The sequence below is a fragment of the Rhinolophus ferrumequinum genome, chromosome 21, assembly GCF_004115265.2.
Source record: "Rhinolophus ferrumequinum isolate MPI-CBG mRhiFer1 chromosome 21, mRhiFer1_v1.p, whole genome shotgun sequence".
Classification (NCBI taxonomy): Eukaryota; Metazoa; Chordata; class Mammalia; order Chiroptera; family Rhinolophidae; genus Rhinolophus; species Rhinolophus ferrumequinum.
The window spans coordinates 46,160,422-46,184,071 of NC_046304.1; positions in this window are offsets into that span (position 1 = coordinate 46,160,422).

Below are 23,650 nucleotides of genomic sequence, written 5' to 3' on the forward strand. Positions count from 1 at the left end.
ATGAAGGTTTACGGATTGTATCCCCGCTAACAACAGAGGTGGATACTGTTTCACAGAGTAGGGAACAGTGGGGCGGTAGAAAGGCTTAAGTTAGAGGAAAGACCAATTAACCTGTCAAATAATAGGATGTACCATCATGTGGCATGAATGCGATCAATTCTTCCATAACCGAGTATCATTTCCTAGCAGGGCCACGCACTCATTTTCTTGCTTCTCTTCATGTTCTAATTTGCGGTTCCAGAGCCACTTATAAATTAGTGCAGGATTCATAAGCTGAGGAATATTTCACAATGTTAAACAATCCCTGTTACTCTTTAAATTTGTATATATGTAAGTAACACATGTGATGTATGATACTGATTCTTTGCAGTGCCAACTGGTGAGATTCTAAACACTAGAATTTACAAAGAATTTTATTTTTACAAAAAGTTAAGAAATTTTAATTTTCTTTTTATATTTTAATAGATAATCTTGAATCCTTAGAAGAAAAATAACTTTTTTGAGAACAATTTATTTTTTGTTTTACATTTAATTTTCTTTTTTATGAAAATACACACAAATTTGTACATTTTGAATGCAATTAAAATTTGTTTTACTCCTTTAATCACTTCTCTCAGTATATCATAAATTATGTGAAAATCATTGTAATAACAATATTATATTGTTAATTATTATTTATTAATTATTAATTATTAATGAATTTGCTGAAATAAAAGCAAGAGAAATAATAGGGTAACCCTATGAATTATGTATGTTTCTTACTTGGTACTCATCCAAATATTGCTAACCTAACAGCTGACATAGTAAGATTAAACTCAGTCCTCTTAGATAGCTGGTCAGTTCTCAGCCTTATAGCCATAAGTTTTCATGCATTTCTTATTTTGCCATTATGAAGGTTTATTTTTCAAAGTTGGTTGTTAGAATACTAAAGTCAAGCTTTATTTGTGCTATTGCTTCAGGCCCTGCAAATGTTTGTGGGCAGGTCTGCCTGTACCGTTTCTTGGTAACTTATTGCAGAAAATTTTCATTCCGTTATCCAAAAAATTTTCTTTGTGTCTAACAGAAGTCTTTTCTAGTTTATCTTAAGCCATTCTTATATTTAAGTGCACGCGCGCGCGTGCGCACACACACACACACACACACACACACAGCCTTACCAGATGTATTTTATAAAATGTACCTTACTGACAATCTTTCTTCAAAAAGCAAATTTGAGAATTCTGTGGTGTTCTCACATTTTTGTGATTAATTTCTCAGGTCTTATCTCCTTACCACATACAAAGGTATTTCTCTGTTTTTGAGAAGTAGATGTGGACTCCTTCTTTTTATTAAAACATCACTGAAAAGCCATATATACATATATATGAAGGGCACTTTAAGTAAATACAACGGAAATACATTTTACAGATTAAGTCCTCATTTCCCTGTAGTTGATCTCAACTCAAGTTTTATTTGGCTTGTACATTAATAAGGGACTGTGTGGAGGGCATGTCAGCTTAGCCGGCTTGGAGGTTTCTGGTTTTGTCCCCTGAGGACACTGTCATGCTGCCTGGAGACTTAGCTGCTCATCTATAAAGTATGGAGCTACTGATCCCAACCTACTGTGCACCTCACAGACATGCTCTAATGTTTTAATGAAAAATACTTCGAGCTCTTTGGTGAAGAAAAGAAAGGATCCTCTCTATAAACAGAGAATTGTTACCAAAATGTTCTTTTCATTAGTTCTTTGGAACCCCTTATGAAAGTCCCAGTCAACCTAATGGATGGGGATTTATAGATATCCATTTATAAAAGCACATCCAAGCACACTCAAACATTAAACAAACACAGATGTGCAAATGAGATTATGAAATTGCCCGACAACGGTACAGCCTGTACCTGGAAATTGATGGAGGGACTGATTTTTCTAACTCTAATTATTCTCACTCTCTACCATACATTTGAGTCTTAAACTGCCTGAGCTGGCCAGCACCGAAATGGCAATCCTTTTATAAAACTCTAAATAGTCCTCCAAGGGTAAAGCAAAATTAGGAACAGATTGTCTAAAACTGGGTCTACACTGTCCTTTAGAGTTTTAGAGATTTAAACTTTCATCTAGATTGCTGCAGATACCACCTAATAATCTTGAAGGATACACAAGTAGTTACTTGTGAGCCAAATGTATAAACTTTGCAATTTCCCATAGATTCCGGGCATTGCTATAGAAACATTTAAGCTTTTGGAGCATCTGAGAGCTGCCTAGGGTTTTGTTTGGACATGTACAGACACTCCCTGTATAGCAACCCCACAATACAGACCGGAGGGCATCTTCGATCACAGGCCCTGACTTTTAGGCTTTCATGACTTCCTCCCTCATTAAGTCCATGAATGACACAAACAAGGGAAGACTCTAATGATGACAATAAAACACTGATTTGGATTATCCACACCGGTGGCCTCCTCTACCCAGATTTACTCAATTGTTGCTCAATCCTCTACTTGACTTTCACTCACGCTGGCCATCTTCTGTTACCATTTGGCAACAGTTTCCTGCCCTAACTGTTCCTGTGTCTTGCACAATGGAAATGGTACCCATAAGGTCTCAATCAAATTGTCATGTGAATTATTTTACATTCCATGAGGAAGATAAAAATAGACCAGATTGGGATTGGAAAAACCATTTCATATCATCAACCTCGAGTAGCCTTCATCTGTAGTCGCTCCCGCGTGGTTTCATCTACTTTCTAACCTGTCGTTGACTCCTCTCCGTGATGGGGACTCGGGCCACTCTTCTATTGCCCAATTCTTGTTACAACTTGGGAGGTTGTTGTGGTTGCTCTGTTTTTAATATCTTGCCCAATCTTTCCATTTTTAGTTCCAGACTATTGCTTTTAACCAATTTCAACTATTCCATTCTTCACAGAATGACACAGTACTGTATACAACCTAGCTCAAGTACTTTTTCAGTCTAATTCCAAGGTGGTGGCATCATACCATGGACTCCACAAAAATGGCAAGTGGGAGGCTGTTATATAATTTCTTTCTCTCCTCCTCTGGGTCCAGTTGGAGGGAACTCACCATTAGTATTGCACTGACTTATCATAACAGTTCTGTGATGTACGTGATGTTAGACTGTCATTTGGTGGTTGAAAAAGCTGAGGGTAGGAGAATTTAGTCAACTACCCAAGGTCACGCAATGAGTAATTGGTGGTGTTAGTAACTTGAATCCAAGACTGACTCCAAAACCCATCTTTGCCTGTTGCTCCCCTGCCTCCCCACTAATCTGTGTTTTTTTGGGGGTGGTGTCTAGAAAGGAGCTTCACTTTATTATACCAAATATAGGGAAACACATAACAAATTTAAATTGGGAGGGAGCTCCCCTCATAGGATCTGGCCTGGGAAGCTTGTCAGCAGCAATGGGGGAACAGGGATCCCTCTGAGGAGGCAGGGCCTAATCTTCAAAGTGAGGCACCGAAAACCACCCACTCACTGTTCCTGAAGATTGTGCCTAAAAGAACCAAATGTGCTCCTGTCGCCGAAAAAGACCTGTCTCCTGATTGAACTTCTGGGCTGATAAAACACAAAAAGACGTGGAATTCCTAAGCAAAGTCATATTGCCAATATCAATTCCTCTTTTACAATCAAAACACATTGTACTGTGTTTTCATCAGAGTTCTTCCTATCATCAGGTTCCATCTGGCTGAAGGGAAGGGAGCCCCTGGGCCCTTCATGCACCACAGCTGCCTTCACCCTGCTCCTGGCAAGTGCTTCTAAGGAAGGTGTGACAGCCGTGCATTGGAGCACCTGTCCTTAAGAAGCAGTGTGACTAAAATATCGCTGAAAAACGCAGTGGTCACAGAAACTCCTGAGAATTCATTAGCATAAACAAACGTGCTTTATTCTGAGTTCCAAGGAAAAGGTGTCGATCTTTCCGTTTAAATAAAGACTGTGTATTAATATAGTCACAGCATTTTCCCAGGGAGCTCTGTGACTATTTAAAGCCTTTGTAGGATTTTACGTGATTATCATTTATTCCTAGTTTGACCGTTCATTGTCAAATACGCATTTTAGCGTTTGACTTGGTAGTGGGCACTGGTTTGGTGGGAAGAATCCTGTCGCAAATGTGGACTGGAAGGAACTGTACAGTGTTTGTCTTGTTCAAACTCTGCTGCGATTCTTTGTTTCATAACCTACTGCCTATGTTTGTAATAGTAGAAACGAATACAGCAAATGATCGTAATATGTTTCCCAGTGAAATTTCAGTTTCGTTCATGCAGAGTGACTGCGTGTGAGGTAAATGGCTATTAAGTTCTTAGAATTATTTATATTCTGCAAACGTGTTTTACTTTAATGAAAATCAGGACATCATTTTGAATATTTGATTCATCCATATGGACCTGGTTTTCATCCAGTAGCTTCACATGTTACATCCTCACTTAACTCTGAGGAAGCTGGCACCATAATCAAGTCCAACAACAACAACAGAGTTGAAAAAGTGAACAGGATCTCAGAAATAGTGCTCCTATCATCACCTCCAGATTTCTTTTTTACTTAATTCATAACATTTACTTTTTCAAATGTATTTGTCTTATTCAGTGAGCAGCTGCATAAATCATTAGGAAATGGCCAGGAATGCAGAAATGCCCCAAAATACCCTTCTTTATTTTCTTAATATTATTTTAATGTGGCAGAACTCACACAGGTGTGGCCAGTGTTTTTACAGTGGTAGTTCTGGGCTCAAATTAATTTTCTCTCAAAATCATTGAGCTTTAAAACCAAGTGGATGGAGCTGTAGGTCTTCCCTCTCTCTAAGTTGATGGACTAATTTCTTTCTACTACACTAGGTGATTTTTTGAATACTCCTGGTTTTATATTGTTGTTTGTGTAAGAGACCTAAACTTCAGTGAAGTCTTGTAGTAGCTTACCTGACTGAACTCGGAAGAGAGAAGGCATGGTGAGTGAATGAGTCATTATTAAAAATTAAATTGGATGAAATTAAATTAAATAGATTACATTAAGAGCGAAGTTAAGTGAGACTCAAAACTTGTCACTTTATAATTATTTTGTTACATTTTACCATTTCCTCTGCTCTTGAGGTTCTTTATGTCGATAGTATCTGTGAGGTGGAAATTCTATGTAATGGTGCACTAAGCTGCATCTCTTTCCAACTCTGCATTCCGTGATGTCACATAGGTAGCTAGTCATTGGCCATGGTGTGAGTATTTACACCATGGAAATTGGGACCCACTTTAAATTATGGTTGTTAATGCAGCAATGGAAGATTATTCAGCTTTAAGAAAAGGAAATCCTGCCATATGTGATGACGTGGATGAACCTGGAGGACATCATGCTAACTGAAGTTAGCTGATTCTAGAAGAACAAATACTGCACGATTCCACTTATATGAGGTATCTAAACATAATCAGATTCACAGAGACTGAGAGTGGAACTGTGGTTGCTAGAGGTTGGGGAGAGAGAAATGGGGAGTGGCCATTCAGTAGTTACAGTTTCACTGACACAAGATGAATGAATTCTAGAGCTCTGCTGCACAACTCTGCATAGAGTTTACAGCATAGTATCAAGCATGTTATGAGTGTAGGTCTCATCATCTTAAGTGTTTTTTCAACAACAACAAGAGCAATGCCTAACAATAAGAATAACAACAACTTCTCCAGGGGATTCTGGTGTCCAGAGATGGATGGTGGAGAACCATTGGAACCCACCTTGGGAGTTATAATAAGGGGAGACTTTCTTTTTTATATTTCTTTAAAGTTTATTGGGATGACAACTGTTAGTAAAGTTACACAGATTTCAGGTGTACAATTCTGTAATACATTATCTATATCTCACATTGTGTGTTCACCACCCAGAATCAGTTCTCTTTCCATCACCATATATTAGACTCCACTTACCCTTTTCTAGAGCCCCGCTCCCCCTGCCCCCTTTCCCTCTATTAATCCCTAAACTATTATTTATGTCTGTGAGTTTTTGTTCTTTCAGTTGTCTATCTTGTTCTTTTGTTGTTTTGGCTTTATATACCACATATCAGTGAAATCATATGGTTCTCTACTTTTTCTGTCTGACTTATTTCGCTTAGCATTATAATCTCAAGATCCATCTATGTTGTCACAAATGGTCCTATTTCATTTTTTCTTACTGCCGAATAGTATTCCAGGGGAGACTTTCTAAAAGGGGTAACAACTACATGGAGACTGGGAAAGTCCATAGTAGTAATGCAGGCAAAGAAGGAGGTCAGTTCTCGGCATTCTACTTTGCTTCTTCCATGATGCCCACACAGGCCTGAATGTTGTATGTTACTCGGCAAACTCTTGTTAAATAATCAAAAAAATCAAATGACTGTTAAGCATTTGCCAACACACCACAAGGCAGCACTGCACCATACATACCAAAGAATAGGCAAAAGAAAGAACAAAGCCTGTGTAGATGTTGGTGGACTTTGGCTGGGGCAGAGAACTGGATTGGGGAGTGGAGACAAGGTGGGAGGTTCTTCACAGGTGTAGAGGGCTCTAGGAGTGAGAAAACCCTTGGACAATACCTGATGCAACTACCTCATTTCTCAATTTAAACAATTGAGAAACTGGGTTGATAGCCTGGTGATTTTCCCCAAGACTACACAGCAAATAAATGGCAGCCAGGGCTTGAATGATCAGCCTAGGACTTCACACCACACATCAGTTCTTCTCGTTCACCCATTTCATATAAAATGCCTAAGAGCAGCGGCCTCATTGTGTACTTTGTCCATTACAGGTGCTGAATAAATGTCTCTTAAGTGACATGCAAGGGATACTGTCAGAGCTGACATGAAAAAAAGCACATTTATTTAAACAAATTAGTTTCAGTGCTGGCCGAATGACATTTCTGCCCTTTAAAGCATGTTCCCCTCCTCCTCCCAAATGGATGACCCTGATATTTTCAGTCTTAGGTCAACTGCATTGAAAAGTGGGCAAGGAGGCCCAGGAACTCCAAGGAAGCCTTGGAAGTGTCTTTGGGGGATACAGTGTTTGGGGGTGGAGAGTGTGGGGGAAAGGCTAAGTAGGTGGGATCTCTCTCTCCTGTTCATCCCTACTTCAGAAGAACAGCTCCACTGTTTAATATTAGATTTCTGAGTAGTATGTCTTGAAAAAAGTTTTGGTAAAAAAGTGTTGAAAAGAATTGGATTAGTGGGAACAGCATTATCTTTGAAATCAGGCAGTTCCACAGTCAACCGATCAATATGAGCTGGGACAAGCTGATGAACTTCTTGAGCACGTAATGTGTGTATAATACCTACACACTGGGGCTTTTGTGAGGATTGGAAAAAATTCAGAGGTAAGGCTCTTAGCACAATGCCAGGCATATAGGAAACGCTTTTGTAATGGTAACTCGCTCTTCCATGAATGTCACAGAAGTCTTAATGTCACTGAGTCTCCAAATGGTAGCTTTCCAAACCAGTTTCACCGACTCGATCGTCCTTTTCAGTTTTAAAAGTTCATGTTCAGTAGCACATTAACTTGTGGACTGAGTATTGGAAACTTTCAATCTCAAACAGTGAGTATAATAGCAAACTAGAGTAACTTATCTTTTGGCTTTTTTTGGCTCTTCACATCCTTCTTGTTGGAGCTTCAACACAATCCAACTGGGCCAAACGGCAAACACTACTTTCTCCATTTTGCAGATAAAAAAAAAAAAAATAGAAGCACAAGGAATGAAATGACCCATTCATCAAAGTTACTGTCGGTCTCACTCTCATTTTTCCTCTCTTTCAAAACGGGACTTATTTTCTTATATATATATATTTTCTTATATGGATAGTCAGTCTCACTCTATTTCCTGGACTAATACTGACCCAAGAAATATTTAAATAAATGTTAATTCCAGTGCCACCCACTGCAGTGTAACTGATGAGGCTTCCTTATTCCATTTTCTGGAATGTCCCCCAGATTACATATCTCCCTCCTGCAGTTCTTCTGTTCTGCTAATAGGGTTTCCATGCCTGATACTTCATGATTTCCTACATGTTAGAATATCCTCCTACTTCCGCATGCAACTCTGATCACTAGCCTAAAATGAGATTGAAAATTTTGATCCTTTTGGGTTTAGTGGTGTGGAGAGCAAGATGTAGCTGACAAGGTCCTTGCAGCCTGCGAGGTCATTCCAGGGAGGCCTTGCCTCAGCATCTTCCCCCAGAAAGAGCTAGATAACACAAATACAGCCGCAGGGTATAAAACCTTACAAATACTCAGTACAGAGAGTCTCGTGCCTAGCCCTCCTAATAAAAATAAGAGTCTGTGAGACTGATCCTTTTGGGGACTTTAGTTTACCTTTGTGCTTACACCTTATATCTCCCTGTTTGGCCTCCAAGATGGCTGGTTAGTCAATGACGGGTAAGATTCCTCAAGGAAGGAACAACCTAAGACAGGCACAGCCGCATAGGGGCCGTCTGGAGAATTCGACCCCCAAAAGATGGCTGGTTAGTCAATGACGGGTAAGATTCCTCAAGGAAGGAACAACCTAAGACAGGCACAGCTGCATAGGGGCCGTCTGGAGAATTCGACCCCAAAAAGATGGCTGGTTAGTCAATGACGGGTAAGATTCCTCAAGGAAGGAACAACCTAAGACAGACACAGCCGCATAGGGGTCTAAATACTCACAGGGTTGATAAAGGTGGACATAGAGCCCCATCTTCCCCCCCACCCCCCGGCTAAGGGAGCTTCTACCTCTGTGGCTGTATTCAATGATATGAGTGATTCTTGATATAATAACATCAGTTCTCCATCTATTCTTTTCAGTTAGTTTCACCATAAAGGTTTTGTCCCCTGAAAGGGTACATACAACAATTACTATTACATTCATGACACTTTCAACAGACAAGGTTGATTGGTTTAAATCTATTTTCTGATTTGATCTACGAGACTCATAAACCACAGCTTAAACCAAAAAGAGAAGGGGGAGATGCGGAGAGCAGGATGTAAGCTGATGACCTTGCAGCCTGCAAGGTCATTCCAGGGAGACCTCACCTCAGCATCTTCCCCCAGAAAGAATAAGATAACACAAGTACAGCCACAGGTATACAAACTTGCATATTCACAGAACAGTATGTTCTTCTAATACTTGCTTGTTCTACTAATACTAGCTTGTATAGGCAATTGTTCTAAGACTGTATAAAAATCATGTGAGAAATAAAAACTGTGCCACTGCTCCACCATCCGTGGACAGTGGACCTCCTGATCCCAGCTTTCCTGTCTCTGTATCTTTCTTAATCTCCCACCCTTCCCCCTCAGGCCTAGCCCTCCTGGCCGCGCGGGATGTGGCAAGTGGTTTTCCCACCAAGAGGCTTTCTTCCTGTCCTCCTGCTTCTCTAGCCACCATCTGCCATTCCCTCCCCCATTGACTGACATCTGTCCGTCTTTGGGACTGATTTCCTATCGTCTTCTGGGCCACTGCACAGCCATACCTCACAGGACCAGACCAGAACATGCAGAGTTCTCATTATCCTTAACTCAAGGAAAGATCATTGTTAATAAAAAGGACAGTAATGAGGACAAACATGATTTATGCATATAGTAAATCAAGAACTATGGGAAGACCCTACATAACAGGCAGCATATTATACGCACTAGGTAAATTATGGTAAATAATATGCAAAAATGGAATCATTAAGGGGAAAAGCATTCCTTTAAGAATGATTCCAGGTGAAATTCAGAATAGTTATTTACAGACCCAGAGACCAAATACTGAGGGGGAAGGGAATGAGGCATTAGAAAAATTATTTTCCTAGGAAAGAGGAGAGAAAGGACACACAGAGAAGGTTAGCTGAGGCAGTAATAGGCAAGGGAAGGAATAGAGGATGTGTTGTGAGGGGAGAATGAGGCAGGGTGCTGAAGAACTTTGAAAGAGTGGAAACTTGGACTTTCCAGTGTGGGGAGGGATTGGTGGAGAGATGTGGTTAGAACAAAGTTTGGAATCAACACTGGCAAAGAATCTACTCATGGCGTGTTGGGAAGGATGGATGAAAGAATGAGTGAGATGAAAGGGAGGGAAATTGACTCATAGTCCTCCATTCCAAATGTCCACTGCTGAGGGGGACTGAGCAAACAGTCCAGCTTAAAAAGAACTCATGACTGGATAGACTCAAGGAGAGTGAAACCCCTTTCTTCCAGTTCCTGTTTGAAAATATAAACAACATGCAAATTCAAATAAAAAAAATTCTTCCTGTGTCACATTGAGAAATTCAGTTTTCTTTGTTGTTGTGACTCACTTTGGGACTATTCTTACAAGAACGCAATTTGTAGGACTGGGCAGACCTGTTGGGGAAAAAAACAGAAACCTCTCTGGAATGTTTACCCATTCCTGGGACCATAGAATTTTTTCCCCCTACAAAGGTCTCCATTTCTTTTCAAAGACTTTTAGTTGAGGCTTGAAGGGGAAAAAAGTCTCAGATATCACAGCATAACTGGGGTGAGGTAAACAGGACATCTCGAAATAGTCCTTCAAGAAGAATTAGATGATGCTCAGTGACTTGAAACACTTTCCTTAACTTGAGCTTTCCCCAAAGGGTGCAGAGAGACAGCCAAACTTTGAGAAGGGACAGGATGACAGATGGTCTCAAGTGGGGTGTGCTAGCCCAGGAATAAAGAAAGACTGGACAGTTCATGCTTTGTTTTAGTTCGATGGTAGAAAAGAAGGAGACAGAGAAAGCCAGTGATATAACTACAGCACAAACTGAATCATGCAATCAAAGCCTGAGTTTTCTTCCAAGAAAGTGTTTTCATGGTACAAACTTTCTGCTGGAGGAGCTTAAATATGTAAGTTTGGGGGTACTGCCTCAAAAAGCTCCCCTTTTTAAGGAGACGTATACAAAAGGGAGCTTTCTTTTACAAACCTAAAATCCACCTTGAAAGTTTGGGTTAGAACGATGAGAAAAACATAAAGTAGATTCTCTGATTTTCCTAAAGGATTAGTGAGTGACCTTCCCCCACCTTGGTTGTCGAGTGGTCTTGGCTTTGGAGAATTTAATCCTGATAAACATTACAAGGAGTTGCATTAAAAATGAAAACAGAAATCACCTCTTTTGATGTTCCTAACTTGTCTGTCTTCTGTCTCTGATGGAAGAATCTGAGGTAATGGTGGTTATTTGAAGAAAAAAAGAAATCAGTTCTATGGTAGAAGGAGTGTGTGTGTGTGTGTGTGTGTGTGTGTGTGTGTCTGTGGAGAGAGAGAGAGAGAGAGAGAGAGAGAGAGAATAGAAAATAGTGTAGCGCAGGGGTCAATAGCGTCTCCACAGAGCAGTTCTAGGAAGTACATTAGGTACAGTGGGGCTGTGTATGGGGCCCCTGAACCAAGGGGTGGAGACAAGGCACATGGTATTTTGAAGAGCATCAAAACAATACTACATTACCTGTTTTATTTTGATCTCTGCTTAAGATGTTTTGTTTTTCAGGAAACTGTCACTTAAAAAAGCAAAACATTATTGGAGGAGACAATGCACAGGCTTCCTTAATTCCTTTTGGAAGCCAACTCAATTCAAATATGCTTAGCCTTTCCTAAATGCTTTCTATACCTTAATAAGTAAAACTAAGAAGTAAAATTGTATTTGTCGGTGCTTTCTATGAGGATGGCTGTGAAGTTTTACCACATTTGCACAACGTATTTGTCAGGAATCTAAGTTCAAGTACAGTTATGTGGCATACAAATAATTTACTTTGAAGACTCCCTAGGAAGCATGTCAAAGAGATACTGAGTCATCTTCCTAAAGAGATGAAACCATATAGACGAGAGATCCTAATGACTGCTCAGGACAGACATGAAGTTTATACTGAGGACCATGGACAGAGAACATGGTGGGTGCACATATGATCCCCAAATCCAACGTCTCAAGAACGAAGTCTGGAATGTTGTAGTTTCTGTGATGGCTGTTTCTCACATGACCCAGGGTCACAGCACAGAGACACTGATACAACAATAGTGAAAGAATTCTTCTAAGCCTCTCAGGGAAGGCCAGAGAGTATCCAGATACAACAATGGGAAACTTCCTCTGGCATTTAGTGGATTAGGAGAGTGGCGTCTACGTGTATGATTTTCTTCCTCCACTTATAGGTGAGTTACATTCCTTAAGAAAGCAGGTCTCTCTTACATTATCATGGCAGGTGTTCAGGTTAACGCGTTTTATTTTCCCAACTAGACTTCAAGCCCCTTGAGCATGAGCAAGGCCACATAATATTTTTATATTTTTCCATATCACCTCAGGTAGGGATAGGCACCTAGTAGTTGTTAAATAAATTTTTTGGTGAATTGATTTAAATTGAAAATTTAGGTAATTGAGTCAAAGTCTCAGTTAATACACAATTCTAGAAGGTTAGATTTGTAAATTTGAAAAAATTATTTCACATTGTTTTGATCAGACAGTGAAAGTGAATTGTGTATTTTTTTTTCAGCAGGGTTTGTTTTACAATTGGAATTTTTTTGGACTTTGCTTTGAAAAAGGTTGAAATGAAAGGCATAGCAGTGAATCAGCAAGTTAAGAAGGTTAACAATTAGTCATAACTTTAATAGATGAGACAATTACGCCATCTCTAACTTTTAAAAATAGCCATATTCTTAATTAGATTTTAATCATAAAGGTCAGAGGTAGTGCAAGTTTAGAAAGTCAGAAACACAAATTGGGTTGGCAAAACTGTTTCATCTCATATGTGTTAAGTCCACCAAATTAACTCAAACAGATGGTGTGAGGCTTTTGTTCCTTAAATGATCAATTGCTGATTGCGTGATTTTAGTGGTCTTTAAAACTTCAATACCAGGTCTCAGAATTCAGGTTCATAAGTGTTGCTTTCATTTCTTTGTTCTTTAAAATATTCCATGAAATTTGAATTATTTGCTCCCCTGCTTTAACAAAGCACAGTATGACATTGTTAAAAACTTGGTATCTCGGCTTTGACTTTGCTTCTGTGGAACATATGAATGTCCTGCTTCCTGATGCAGATTTTAGAGCATAGTGAGCTATATATTTGCAAAGTACTCATCCAGACAAAAGTTATTGACTTCAAATGGTAGCTGCTTTTTTGGCTACTTATTAGTGCAAAGCAAATGATTCTAACACTTAGTGACGTAAAATGACAGTCGCTTTATCATGCTCATGATTTTGCAGGTCAGGAATTGAAACATGGGGGAGCTGAGACAGCTGATCTATGTTGCATGGTGGTTAGGGCCTTAGGTGGGGTGGCTCTAATGGCTGTGCTTGGCTGGGATGGCCAGACTGGGGCCTTGGTATGGGCTTTTGGTTGGGTTCATTTTCTTGGTTCCTCTGTGTAACACATCTGCCGGGCTGGAATGTCCAAGATGCCTTCTTCACTCACCATCTGGAACTTGGACTGGGACGGCTGGAATAGGTTGGGCTGAATGGGAATGTTTCCCTCCGCTCTCCTCTTCTCCCCTCCACGGCCTCCTCTTCCTCTTCGTGCGACTTTTCCACATGACTCCCTTGGGTTTCCTCCCAGCATAGTGTTCTCATGATAGTCAGCCTTCTTATATATATACATAGTGCCTGGCTTCCTACAAAAGGAACTTTCCAAAGGAGAGAGGAACGAAGGGCCCCGGTGGAAACAGAGATTTCTTAGGATTTAGCCTCAGAAGTCCGGTGATGTCACGTCTACCTTTTTCTATTAGTCAATCAAGCCTCTAAAGCTAAATCAGATTCAAGGGGATGGAAGGAATAGACTTGATGGGTTCATCATACATGTACAGGAAGGTAAGGAATTAATGGCAGCCATCTTGGAGATGAGCTACCATGTTGCCTTTATTTTGTCAACTAGACTTGTATTATGTAACAGGACACTTGTTCCTAATCTCAGGCAGTGGTGGCTGTGCTGCTTCTCCTTTTTCTCCTTCTTCTTCTAACATTCTGTGTTCTAACTTCCAGTGGTTCTATGTGTACCATCTTTTCAAAGCACCAAACATCATGAGATCAGTATTTTATTGCTTATTTTAGTTTTCTATTTTGATATAAAGATGCTACTTCAAGTTGCTGACCTCAGGTTCAAATCCTTGAATTTTCAGGAATTCTAATCTCTAAATGTCTTCAGTTTTGCCTTGGTTCTCACTGACCCCGTTCAGCAGTTAATACTGTTGAAGCTAAGGTATTGCAAAAGTTAGTAGATCCAGTGGTACTTTACTTGGGAGCTTTACTTTTTCAAGGTCAGTAGTATTCAGCTAACGTAGATAAGTTGATCCAATTATCTGATTCCTTTAGACTTTGAACCCATAGAACAGAGGTGACCAGATCTTATTATGTCACGTAGCTCTAGTTTGATGTTAAGAATGTGTATGACATTTATGATGATTTACCTTGGCAATTTGAATTAAATTTTCACACTGAGTTGAGTCAGTCAAAATTGGTCTTGGATGCTTTTATATTTCCCTTTAAGGACTTTGCATCTCCCAAGGCATCCTACTTTTTGGGTTTCCAGAGACCCTAATAGCAGTTTCCCCTCATCTCAGTACAGGTCTCTGTAGGAGGTACCTGTGCTCACCATAAGCATAGAGATACATGGCCATTCATTAGCTCAATGATAATGAGGAACGGTTTCAATTGGTTTCATCCTGGGAATTCTGGGAATACTGTTTCTTCCCTTACAAGTAATAGAAAAGCCAACTCAAGTTAGCCTAAACCAACAGGGAGCATTTGTACAGGGCTATGACTAGCCCATTGCATCGCTTGAATTAGGCTCAAAGGATGTCAGTAGAACTCGTTTCTTGCCTCTGGTTTCTTAGATGTCTCCATCGTAAGCCCTGTGGTGGCCACTTTCTCAGCATAGTATTCCGAGAAATATTGAAAGGAAAGTCCCTTCTCCTAATAGCGCAAATGGAATCCCCTGAATCCATGGCTCTGGTTGGTCTGACTTGGGGCGGGTACTTACATCTGACCTTGTGGCCTAGTATGTGGAAGACCACTGATGGCCTTAGCTTAGTCATCTATTTCACTTAGGAGCTGAGGGCTGGCATTAGCTCCCCCAGAAGCACAGGAGCTGAAGGTAGCAGAGTGCATTTCCCTCAAAGCAAACACGGGGTGCTCCTGCCAACAGATGGGAAGTAGGTGGTGGGAGCAGCGCCAACAAGTCTCACAAAATCAATATAGCCATGCCTTTTCTTCCTCTGCTTTAACTTTCCTCTCCATAACACCAGCCCTGCTCCTTCTGCATTCCCTCTGCATTCCCTCAGTTTGAATGAGCTGTCAAGAAAAAATAAAGCTATACGGTGGTGGTTGGTCATTCCTCCCAATCTTCACCTCGCACACTTTCACAAGGATCTCATGGAAGGCTTTGTGTGCCTCAAGCTCAAAAAATGCTCTTTCCAAAAATAGCCCCCTTTTCTCCTCGGCCATCTGCATTTCCTCTTCTCAGGATAGCCAAAGGACAAACGCTCTCACACGTATCTGTTTACACACATGGACTCCTGAGAGTATTCAGATTATTATACATTAATTTCCATTTATACTCCTTGGTCTGAAAAGTAGGATTGTGGGGAGGAAATAAGGGGAGGAAGAGAATAGAAAAAATGATGCATATTACAGGGCATGGAAAGCCATCACTTCTATGGGCTGTGGACTCCGTACCCTCATTTCATGGGAATCATGGTTATGTCCATTCTATAGGCTTAAAGTCCAAATTAATCAGATATTTGGGTCAACTCCCTACTTCGTTATTTTTGTAAGTGACACATTTTGGAGGGGACTAAGGTAAACATATTTTTGGAGAAAGAGGATGAGGTGATGTGTTGCCTTTATTAGCTTCTTTAAAGTAATGTGATTTCATAAATGCTCTCATATTTGAGACTGGTACTTTTAATCAAAAAGAAGACTCACAGTGAGAATTTGCATGTAAAATTCCATCTTTTTAATGTGAAATTTATCAATCTTTATAACATAGGCAACCCTTATGTACACAGAAGTATAATATGATCATAACTGTTGATTATTCTGTGTGGGGGGAGGGGGTTATCACATTTTTTTTTCTTGTTTGACTCAACATCTGTAAAACCAGTATTTCCTAGGAAATACATTCCTGAACAAACTAGTAGTTATAATTGTCTTTCATTCTTAATTTGCTATAATAGAAAAGAGACTTAACTAGGAAAGATAAAATCCTACAAACACCACATTTGTAACAAAGATGTCACGGAAGACAGACGTTTTGCAGTGCCTCATAAATCATGTGATCCAAAGCCTATGGCGGTGTTGGTAGCTGGAAGGTAAGAATGTTTCTATTCGAGTCCATGAGGCGTGTGCCATTGCTTTCTCATGGTCTTCTGTCCTAGAGTCCCTGCCGTGATAGCATGTTTGCTCTGTGGCATGCACTGCTCTCTGGACACTTGCTGTAAGCTCTGGGGATGAGGGTGTATGCAGGTGTGGTTGGTAAAGAGAGGAATGTGAAGTAGAGACATATTTTCATTTATTGAACATCTACAGTGTTCTAGGTATTGTGTAGGGACGTTACCTAAATCTTCTCATTATATTAATCACAGCAATCCTAGGAAATATTATGACTATTACAATCATTTTAGTCTTAGAAATCCATGGCTCAGGTAAGGTAAACATCTGGCCCAAGGCAAGTTAGTAGCAGAGCTGTGATTTGAAGTGAGGCTGCTGACTCTAATGCCCAGGTCCTTGGCCCTCACCTTTCTGGTTCCCTGGCCAACAACATGCTTCTAAACCCTGACCTCTTTTTCTTTTTTAAGCATCACTAGTGGCTTGCTTTATCTGATTCAGGCTAACTTCTATTTCCAGGATCCCAAACATGTCTAACCAGCTTCTTTGAGCAGCACACAGAGCTCTAGTCCCATCTCTTCATGAATTCCTTATATTGCAGTCTTTTGTCCTTTGCTTTTTTAACATTAGAAGAAGCATAGTGACACCTGCTTAGCCCTCTGCACAAAATTTGGTAGCTACCCTGTGATTGACTACATACCAGGGAAAGTGCCATACAGCCTCTATAGCTTCACCTTTTATGGGACAGATTCATATTCTCTCTCTCTCTCTCTGTCTCTCCATCTCAGTCTCTACGTCTATCTCTGTCTCTATCTCTATCTATACATCAATCTACATCTAACTGTAATAACTATAACTATATAGCTTCCTGCTTCAACTACCAGCCCCCCCATAATCCCATAGGCAATGGAAGCTTCTTTATATTTGTCCTATGTTTCTCTCATTAAAATTTCCCCGCCCTTCTTCTGTCCCTACCTGATGACCCATGTAAGTGCTCTTAGCCTCTCTTCCCTCATATAATTCAAAGATTATAATAGTATTTCTCCAGATACCCTCTGCCTCGTAGCCGTGTTGGGAAGATTAAGTGAGACAGCCCAGGTGAAGTCCGTAGCACAGTATCAGACACAAAGTAGGGGTCATGGCTATTAATAGTCCTGTTGGTATTTTCTTCATTGAGTAGATGTAGAAACTGAGGTGCTGAGATTCCATGTTCTGCGCCCTTCCCACTCTAGGGTGTCACCTCCTTTATCATTCAAGGCAGCTCATACATTCCCAGAGCTTACTTTGAGATTTCTGTTGTCATTCTTAGGATGAGAAACCCTTCCTTCCTGGGTGCAAATCTGATTAAATTTGTAAACCATATCGAAAGTATTTATGTAAGAAACACAGAACACATCACAATACTCAGCAGGTTACCTGCAATATAGAAAATCAAGATGAACTAAGAGAGGGAATCTCTCCTTGAATACAATTATTCCTGAAACTCACAAGATGCAACAATTCCTCTAATATCCTTATGTAAAGCAGGACCCTTTCCTTAGTATAGGCCATGCTATTTTGCCCTCCTTCATGTCCCAGATGCTCTTGTCGTCATGTTGTGATTATAATGACCCGGAGAAAACTGTGCCTATCAGAGCATCTTTAAGGAAGAATATTCTAGGAGGTAGAAAGGGACACTTTGATAAATGGCTTTAGAGGGAGTGAGACTCTCAACAAGGAAGCTTAAGTAACAATTGCTGCCCCCAAACTGTCCTCCGCGAAGGACGGTCTGCTTTAATGAGAGGAAGGATGCTTGCTTCTCTGAGTGGAGTTGGCATATTTAGGGCCAGAACTGAAGTTTTTGGCACAACAGAGGAAAGAGAATACCTGGTGGGGGAAGGGAGGAGAAAATAGATACTCAGCTCCAGGCTGGAGGAGACTTGGAGAGGAGCACCTATTTCACAAGACATAGGGGAACTTTGCTGAGGAGCAGTGTGTGGAAAGAATGTTCCTTCCCACCTGCCCTTTAAAATAGTAATTCAACTCTATCTTATTTGGTACTGTTTGGTAGCAATGCATTTTTACGGCGCCTACGAGAAAATGCCAAGTCCTGCTTCGAAGTAGAGTGAGGGGAAACTCAGATTTCCCCTGGGAAAGGCACCTTGTGAACTCCATCAGTTTTCTGATGGAATGAAGTTTGTAATCCGAGTAATTTGATTGTATAAACACCACAGGATGAAAAGAGAAACATGTATTTACAGCCAAATCAACATATTGTGGTCTTTCTTCTCTAAGACATTCTAGAATAGTCAACATAAACCACATTTATGGTTCAGGTTGTGTTCTGAAAGCCCCGCCAAAGTGCCATGTTATCATACAATGAGAGTCAGGTCAAACATCTAGGAGTCATACTAAACTCCTCCCTTTTTCTCAGACCCAACATCCAATTAATGTGTAAATCCTATTGGCTCTACTTTCAAAACTGATCCTGAGAATTCACTATATCTGTCCTGGGTCCCTTAGTTCAAACTACTCTCCCAGGAACTTGTGGAATTTTACTGCAGTCTCTAATCTTCTTCTATTCTTATTTCCCTCCATTCTGTCTCCATTTGACTTAAAATGTTTAAATGAAATCACATTATTTTCTTCCTTGAAAACTTTCAATGGCTTGTCATCACTGATGGCCAATGCAACCTAGTGTAATCTGGCCTGACCCAAGTCTTTGCCTGGTTTGGGACCAAGTCCCTACTTGCTCGCTTGACTTTCCCTACTGACCTTCTTTCTCTTTCTTGAGCCCATAAAGCTCGTTCCTACCTTGCAGGCTTTGCACTTACTGTTCCTTCCATCTAGGAGACTTTTCTTCTCACTCTTTGTGTGTAGGAGTCTATTCCAGTGTCGTCATTTCAAAGAAGTGGTCTCTGGCCATCCTGTATGGAACTGTCTCCTATAGAAACAGCCCTCAATAGTTACTCTCTTCCCTCTTATCCGGCTTTATTTATTTTTGATTAAACTTTTTATTTTGAACCAATTTAGACTTAAAGTTCCAAAAGCACTGCAGAGTTCCTGTATGTCCCTTATTGTGCTTCCTCTAATGTTAATAACATCCTACATAGCCATGCTCAGTGACCATGAACTGACAAATTAACACGGTTACAATATCATGAACTAAGCTGCAGGTCTTATTCAAACTTCACTGATTTTTCATTAATGCCCTTTTGTCCCAGGATCCAGCGTTATTTTTGTCATAGCACATACACCATCAGAAATGATATTATTTGGCCATTTTTATGTATTTTCCATCTTCTCACCAGAATGTAAGCTCTGTAAGGGTAATGACTTTATCTCTTATTTGTCACTGGGTCCTTGATGTTTAAGAAATTGCCTGGCTTGTAAAAGGTGCTAAATATTTGTTGAACAAAGGAGTGAATAAATGCTCCTGGAAGGCAGAACTACCTTGTTTCCTGAAAATGAGACCTAGCTGGACCATCAGCTCTAATGCGTTTTTGGGAGCAGAAATTAATATAAAACCCAGTAAGAGTGAAATATAGTAATATAAGACCAGGTATTATATTAATTTTTGCTCCAAAAGACACATTAGAGCTGATGGTCTGGCTAGCCTTATTTTTGGGGAAACACGGTATGTACTTTTATTATGTCATGAATCTTGACAAGACACAAATGCCCATGGAAGAGTTGGAAGGGCAGCAATGATAAGAAGGTTAATTCTTCTGCCTTTGTTAGAAGAGGCTTGCTTCTCCACTATTCTTGAATGCTTTTGTGTCCATCAAATATTTAGCAAGTCGTGATGAAGGATGGGACAATTCTAAGGAATGCTGGATTCCACCAATCAGTGGTAGCGTCAAATGCTAACTGTGACACCAATCACAATTTAGCCGCATTTGCTAAATAATCTGCCAGCACAGTGGAAGACAGATTGCTTCTGGGGAATGAAGTGTTGTATACCTGTCTCTAGCTGCTCCTTGATCAGTGTAAACTTGGATGTCTGCATGTAGCAATGCAAAACCATGATTTCCGTATAACTTAACATCACTGAGCATTGTCGGAAGATTCTTTGGCTTAAATTTGGCATTTGCTTATTATGGAGTGCAAAAAGTCATCTGAAATTTGATCATGACTTCTGGCAAATGGAGTGGATTTTCTTCGTTCTTATTTTCTGTAGTTAAGAAAAATGGGAAACGTTCCGTGTATAAGTGACACCGCTAAATGTGTCTTACATTCAGAAAGTCAGTTCTTGATGGTAAAAAAAAATGCATTGGCTTTTGTATAGAAAGACACAGGAACAAAACAAGAAATGCCTGTCTGGAAAGAAGACACACCATAGTTATCGTGGGGAAGTTTACTTTTCTTCACTAGAGAAGCATGAATCACTTTGCAAAAATCTATTTAAATGATATCAAATTTAAGATTTCTTTCTTTTGGGTTAGAAGAAGAATTTTAGACATTTCCTATGAGAAAAAGAATCATTTGTTTAACCACTCTGTTAGTTTGTCCATTCAGGCTTTGTTACATAAAGAAGTTTACCCACAGGTAAACTGGGAAGCAACTTGTACTAATTATTGTTTAAATATGTATTGATTCACAATCAAAAAGGAGATTCAACATTTTCAAAGAACCTGGTACAATTTGTCTAATAAACATCTCTTACTTTGATAATTTTTGCTTTGCCTAAAGAATTTATACTAGCTCTTGTAAATTATTGAATGTGTGATTTCCTTTCCTTTCCCATTTCCACACACTTCTAACAGGGCCCATAAAGGGGTGGTTGTGATGAGTACTGTGGGGAAGGCATCCATATAAATTATGGGTCCAGCGAATTGGAGCGTGCCTAGGCAAATCCTAGGTAAGATTTTTAGCTAGCCTATCCGTGCTGGGAGGGGGGGGTCCCCCAATTTTTCTACACCAGGAGAATACCTATTCTCGGTGTCCTGCTCTTTAGATATGATGACTGAATTGTTGGAATCAACCTTGTCTCATTGTCAGTCTCATTGTCACACATTTAGCATCTATTCCTGTCCATTTGACCTTCAGAGTATCTTCCCAGAATCTGATGTCTTTTCTGGCCTCCCCTGTCCCCACTTGTTCTGAGCCTGTGCTTCCCCAATTTGTCTGTGAGTAGATTTGCCTGGGGCACTTAAAAAATTTATAAATTGCCGAATTCTACTTTAAGCCTTAGGAAAGTGTGTTTTCAACAGGACCCGAGCTGACTTAGCAAGCAAGTTATGTGAATTACAGAAAGCCATGGTCAATTTTCTTACCTGGATTGTCACAAAAGTCTTCTAGTTGGTTTCCAACTATGGCTGTTAAGAGCTTTACCTCTGATGGGGGAGATGGATAATAAACTGACAGTCAATGTCAGATGGTTCATACTATTAGAAATGGCACAGATGCTAGGACCCCAAGGAGGGGAAGCCATACCAGGCGGTGGTGATTAGAGAAAGCTTTCCCTAAGTAGTCATTCCAGGGAGGAGCCTTTAAGGGCAATGAGTAGTTGGACGCTCACTCATTCATGAGTCTGGAAGTTGAGGCTGGCTCTCAGTGAGCACTTAGGTGGGGCTGTTGCCTGGAACTCCTTTGTGTGGCTCTCCATGTGGCCTGGGCTTCCTCATACCATGGTGGCCAGGTTGTACGGTGAGTATCCTGCAAGAGAGGGAATCAGGTGGCAGCTGTGTACCCTGTAGGACCTAGCCTCGGGCATCATGAAGCATTACCTCTGTCAAATTCTGTTCTTTGAGGCTGGCGTGAAGGCCCTTTGATTTCAAGGGGAGGGACAGCATTCTGGACTGGAAGTGTTGCTGTGGACATTTTTGGAAACTAAATTCTGTCCTCTGTCCATAGAGTTCACACCCCTCTTTCATGGAACATAAACTCATACCCTCTTCAAGACTCTAATCTCATTCCATTATGGCATCCAGCTCACGTTCGTGGTTCAGGATCCTATCACCTAAATCAGGTCCAAGGGCACGGCTCCTCAGCTGCAGTTCCTTCAGTACAGTCCTTCTCAGTTTCTCCATCTGGATACCTGTAGACAAAAAAGACAAGTTATCTGCTCCCCCACACTCAACCTCCAATGGTGGGATAAGCACAGGAAAAGTGCAATAGAGACTCCCATTCAGAAAGGAAGTAAAGGGAAGACACTCGTCAATCTCTGGTCCATATCGATGCTGAAATCCATCGGGATACATTTATGGTTTCCTTGATTAGGGTTCAGTCATCTGCCCTAGAAATGGTTCTCCATGGCACTTGGCTTTGTTCTCTGAATAACCTTTCCTCTTCAGTGAGAATCATCCTGTGTTTCCAGCTGAGTAGTATTTTTAGCCTGTTACCTGCACATAGTATTAAGGACTCAAAAGCCCTCTTTAAAAAACTTTTTGCAATATCTCTGGCCCTTTTAGTCCAAGCTTTTAATCCAAAAGATGTTGATGTGATTATAAAAAGCACAAGCTGATGTAGATGGAATGAAGGGTGGAGGGGTGAGTGAATTGGTAGAAGATGAAACAAAATGGCAAGTTCCTGCACTGAGCTGGAGGCTGAACCTTGTCCAATGAGTGCAAACCATGTTGTCAATCTCTGCTACTTACTCTCTTATGCTATAACTTTCCTGAAAGCAGTCTTACTACTTTAAAATATCTTTGCTGTGCTCAGAGAAGGTTTGTTTGTAGTCTACGATAGTTTTAAAGTTCATCTTAGTTGAATTTTGATTGCCAGATGCTACCACTTGTGTGCTCTCTTAATATTTCTAAAGTGTCCTGTGGACACAGAGGATTTTCCAGTTACCAAGCTTTATGTCCATTACCTGTGTGTTTGACATCCAAGATTCACAGTTAATTTTAAAGGAAATCCTCTTTAGAAGGAGACATAAATAATATTTTCAAGTAAAATGATCTCCATGTTATCATAGGAGTGCTTCTGAATCCCAATTGTGAAGTACTGTTTCTATCTGATGTTGTAATTCTAGTACACCTTCAACTAACAAACTACGTATTTTTTGGGAGGAGTACAAATTCTGTGGATAGACTATAAGACAAACGAGGCCAATGGGTACCTGAAACTACATGGAAGTTTCTATTTTATTGTAAATTTTCATGGATGTATATAGCTTTAAGCTTGCAAATACTTATGACTATTGTTCTTTAAACCAATAACTTGATCTAGTTTAGAAAAGTTAGTTTTTTTAGAAAACATTTTTTTCTAAGGTGTCTTAGACTACAAGTTCATAAAATATCATTATCTTTAAGAGTCCTTCTTAAAGGACTTAATTGTTATCCATTATTTTTAGTCAAAATGTTGAGCAAAAGAAAAAAAGCTGAAAGCTGCCAGATATTTTATTCCCCAAATTAATCATTCCATGAAAAAGCTCTAGGGTATGAATAATGCATTGCAGTCCTGCAACAAATAACTTCATATAGATGCCCA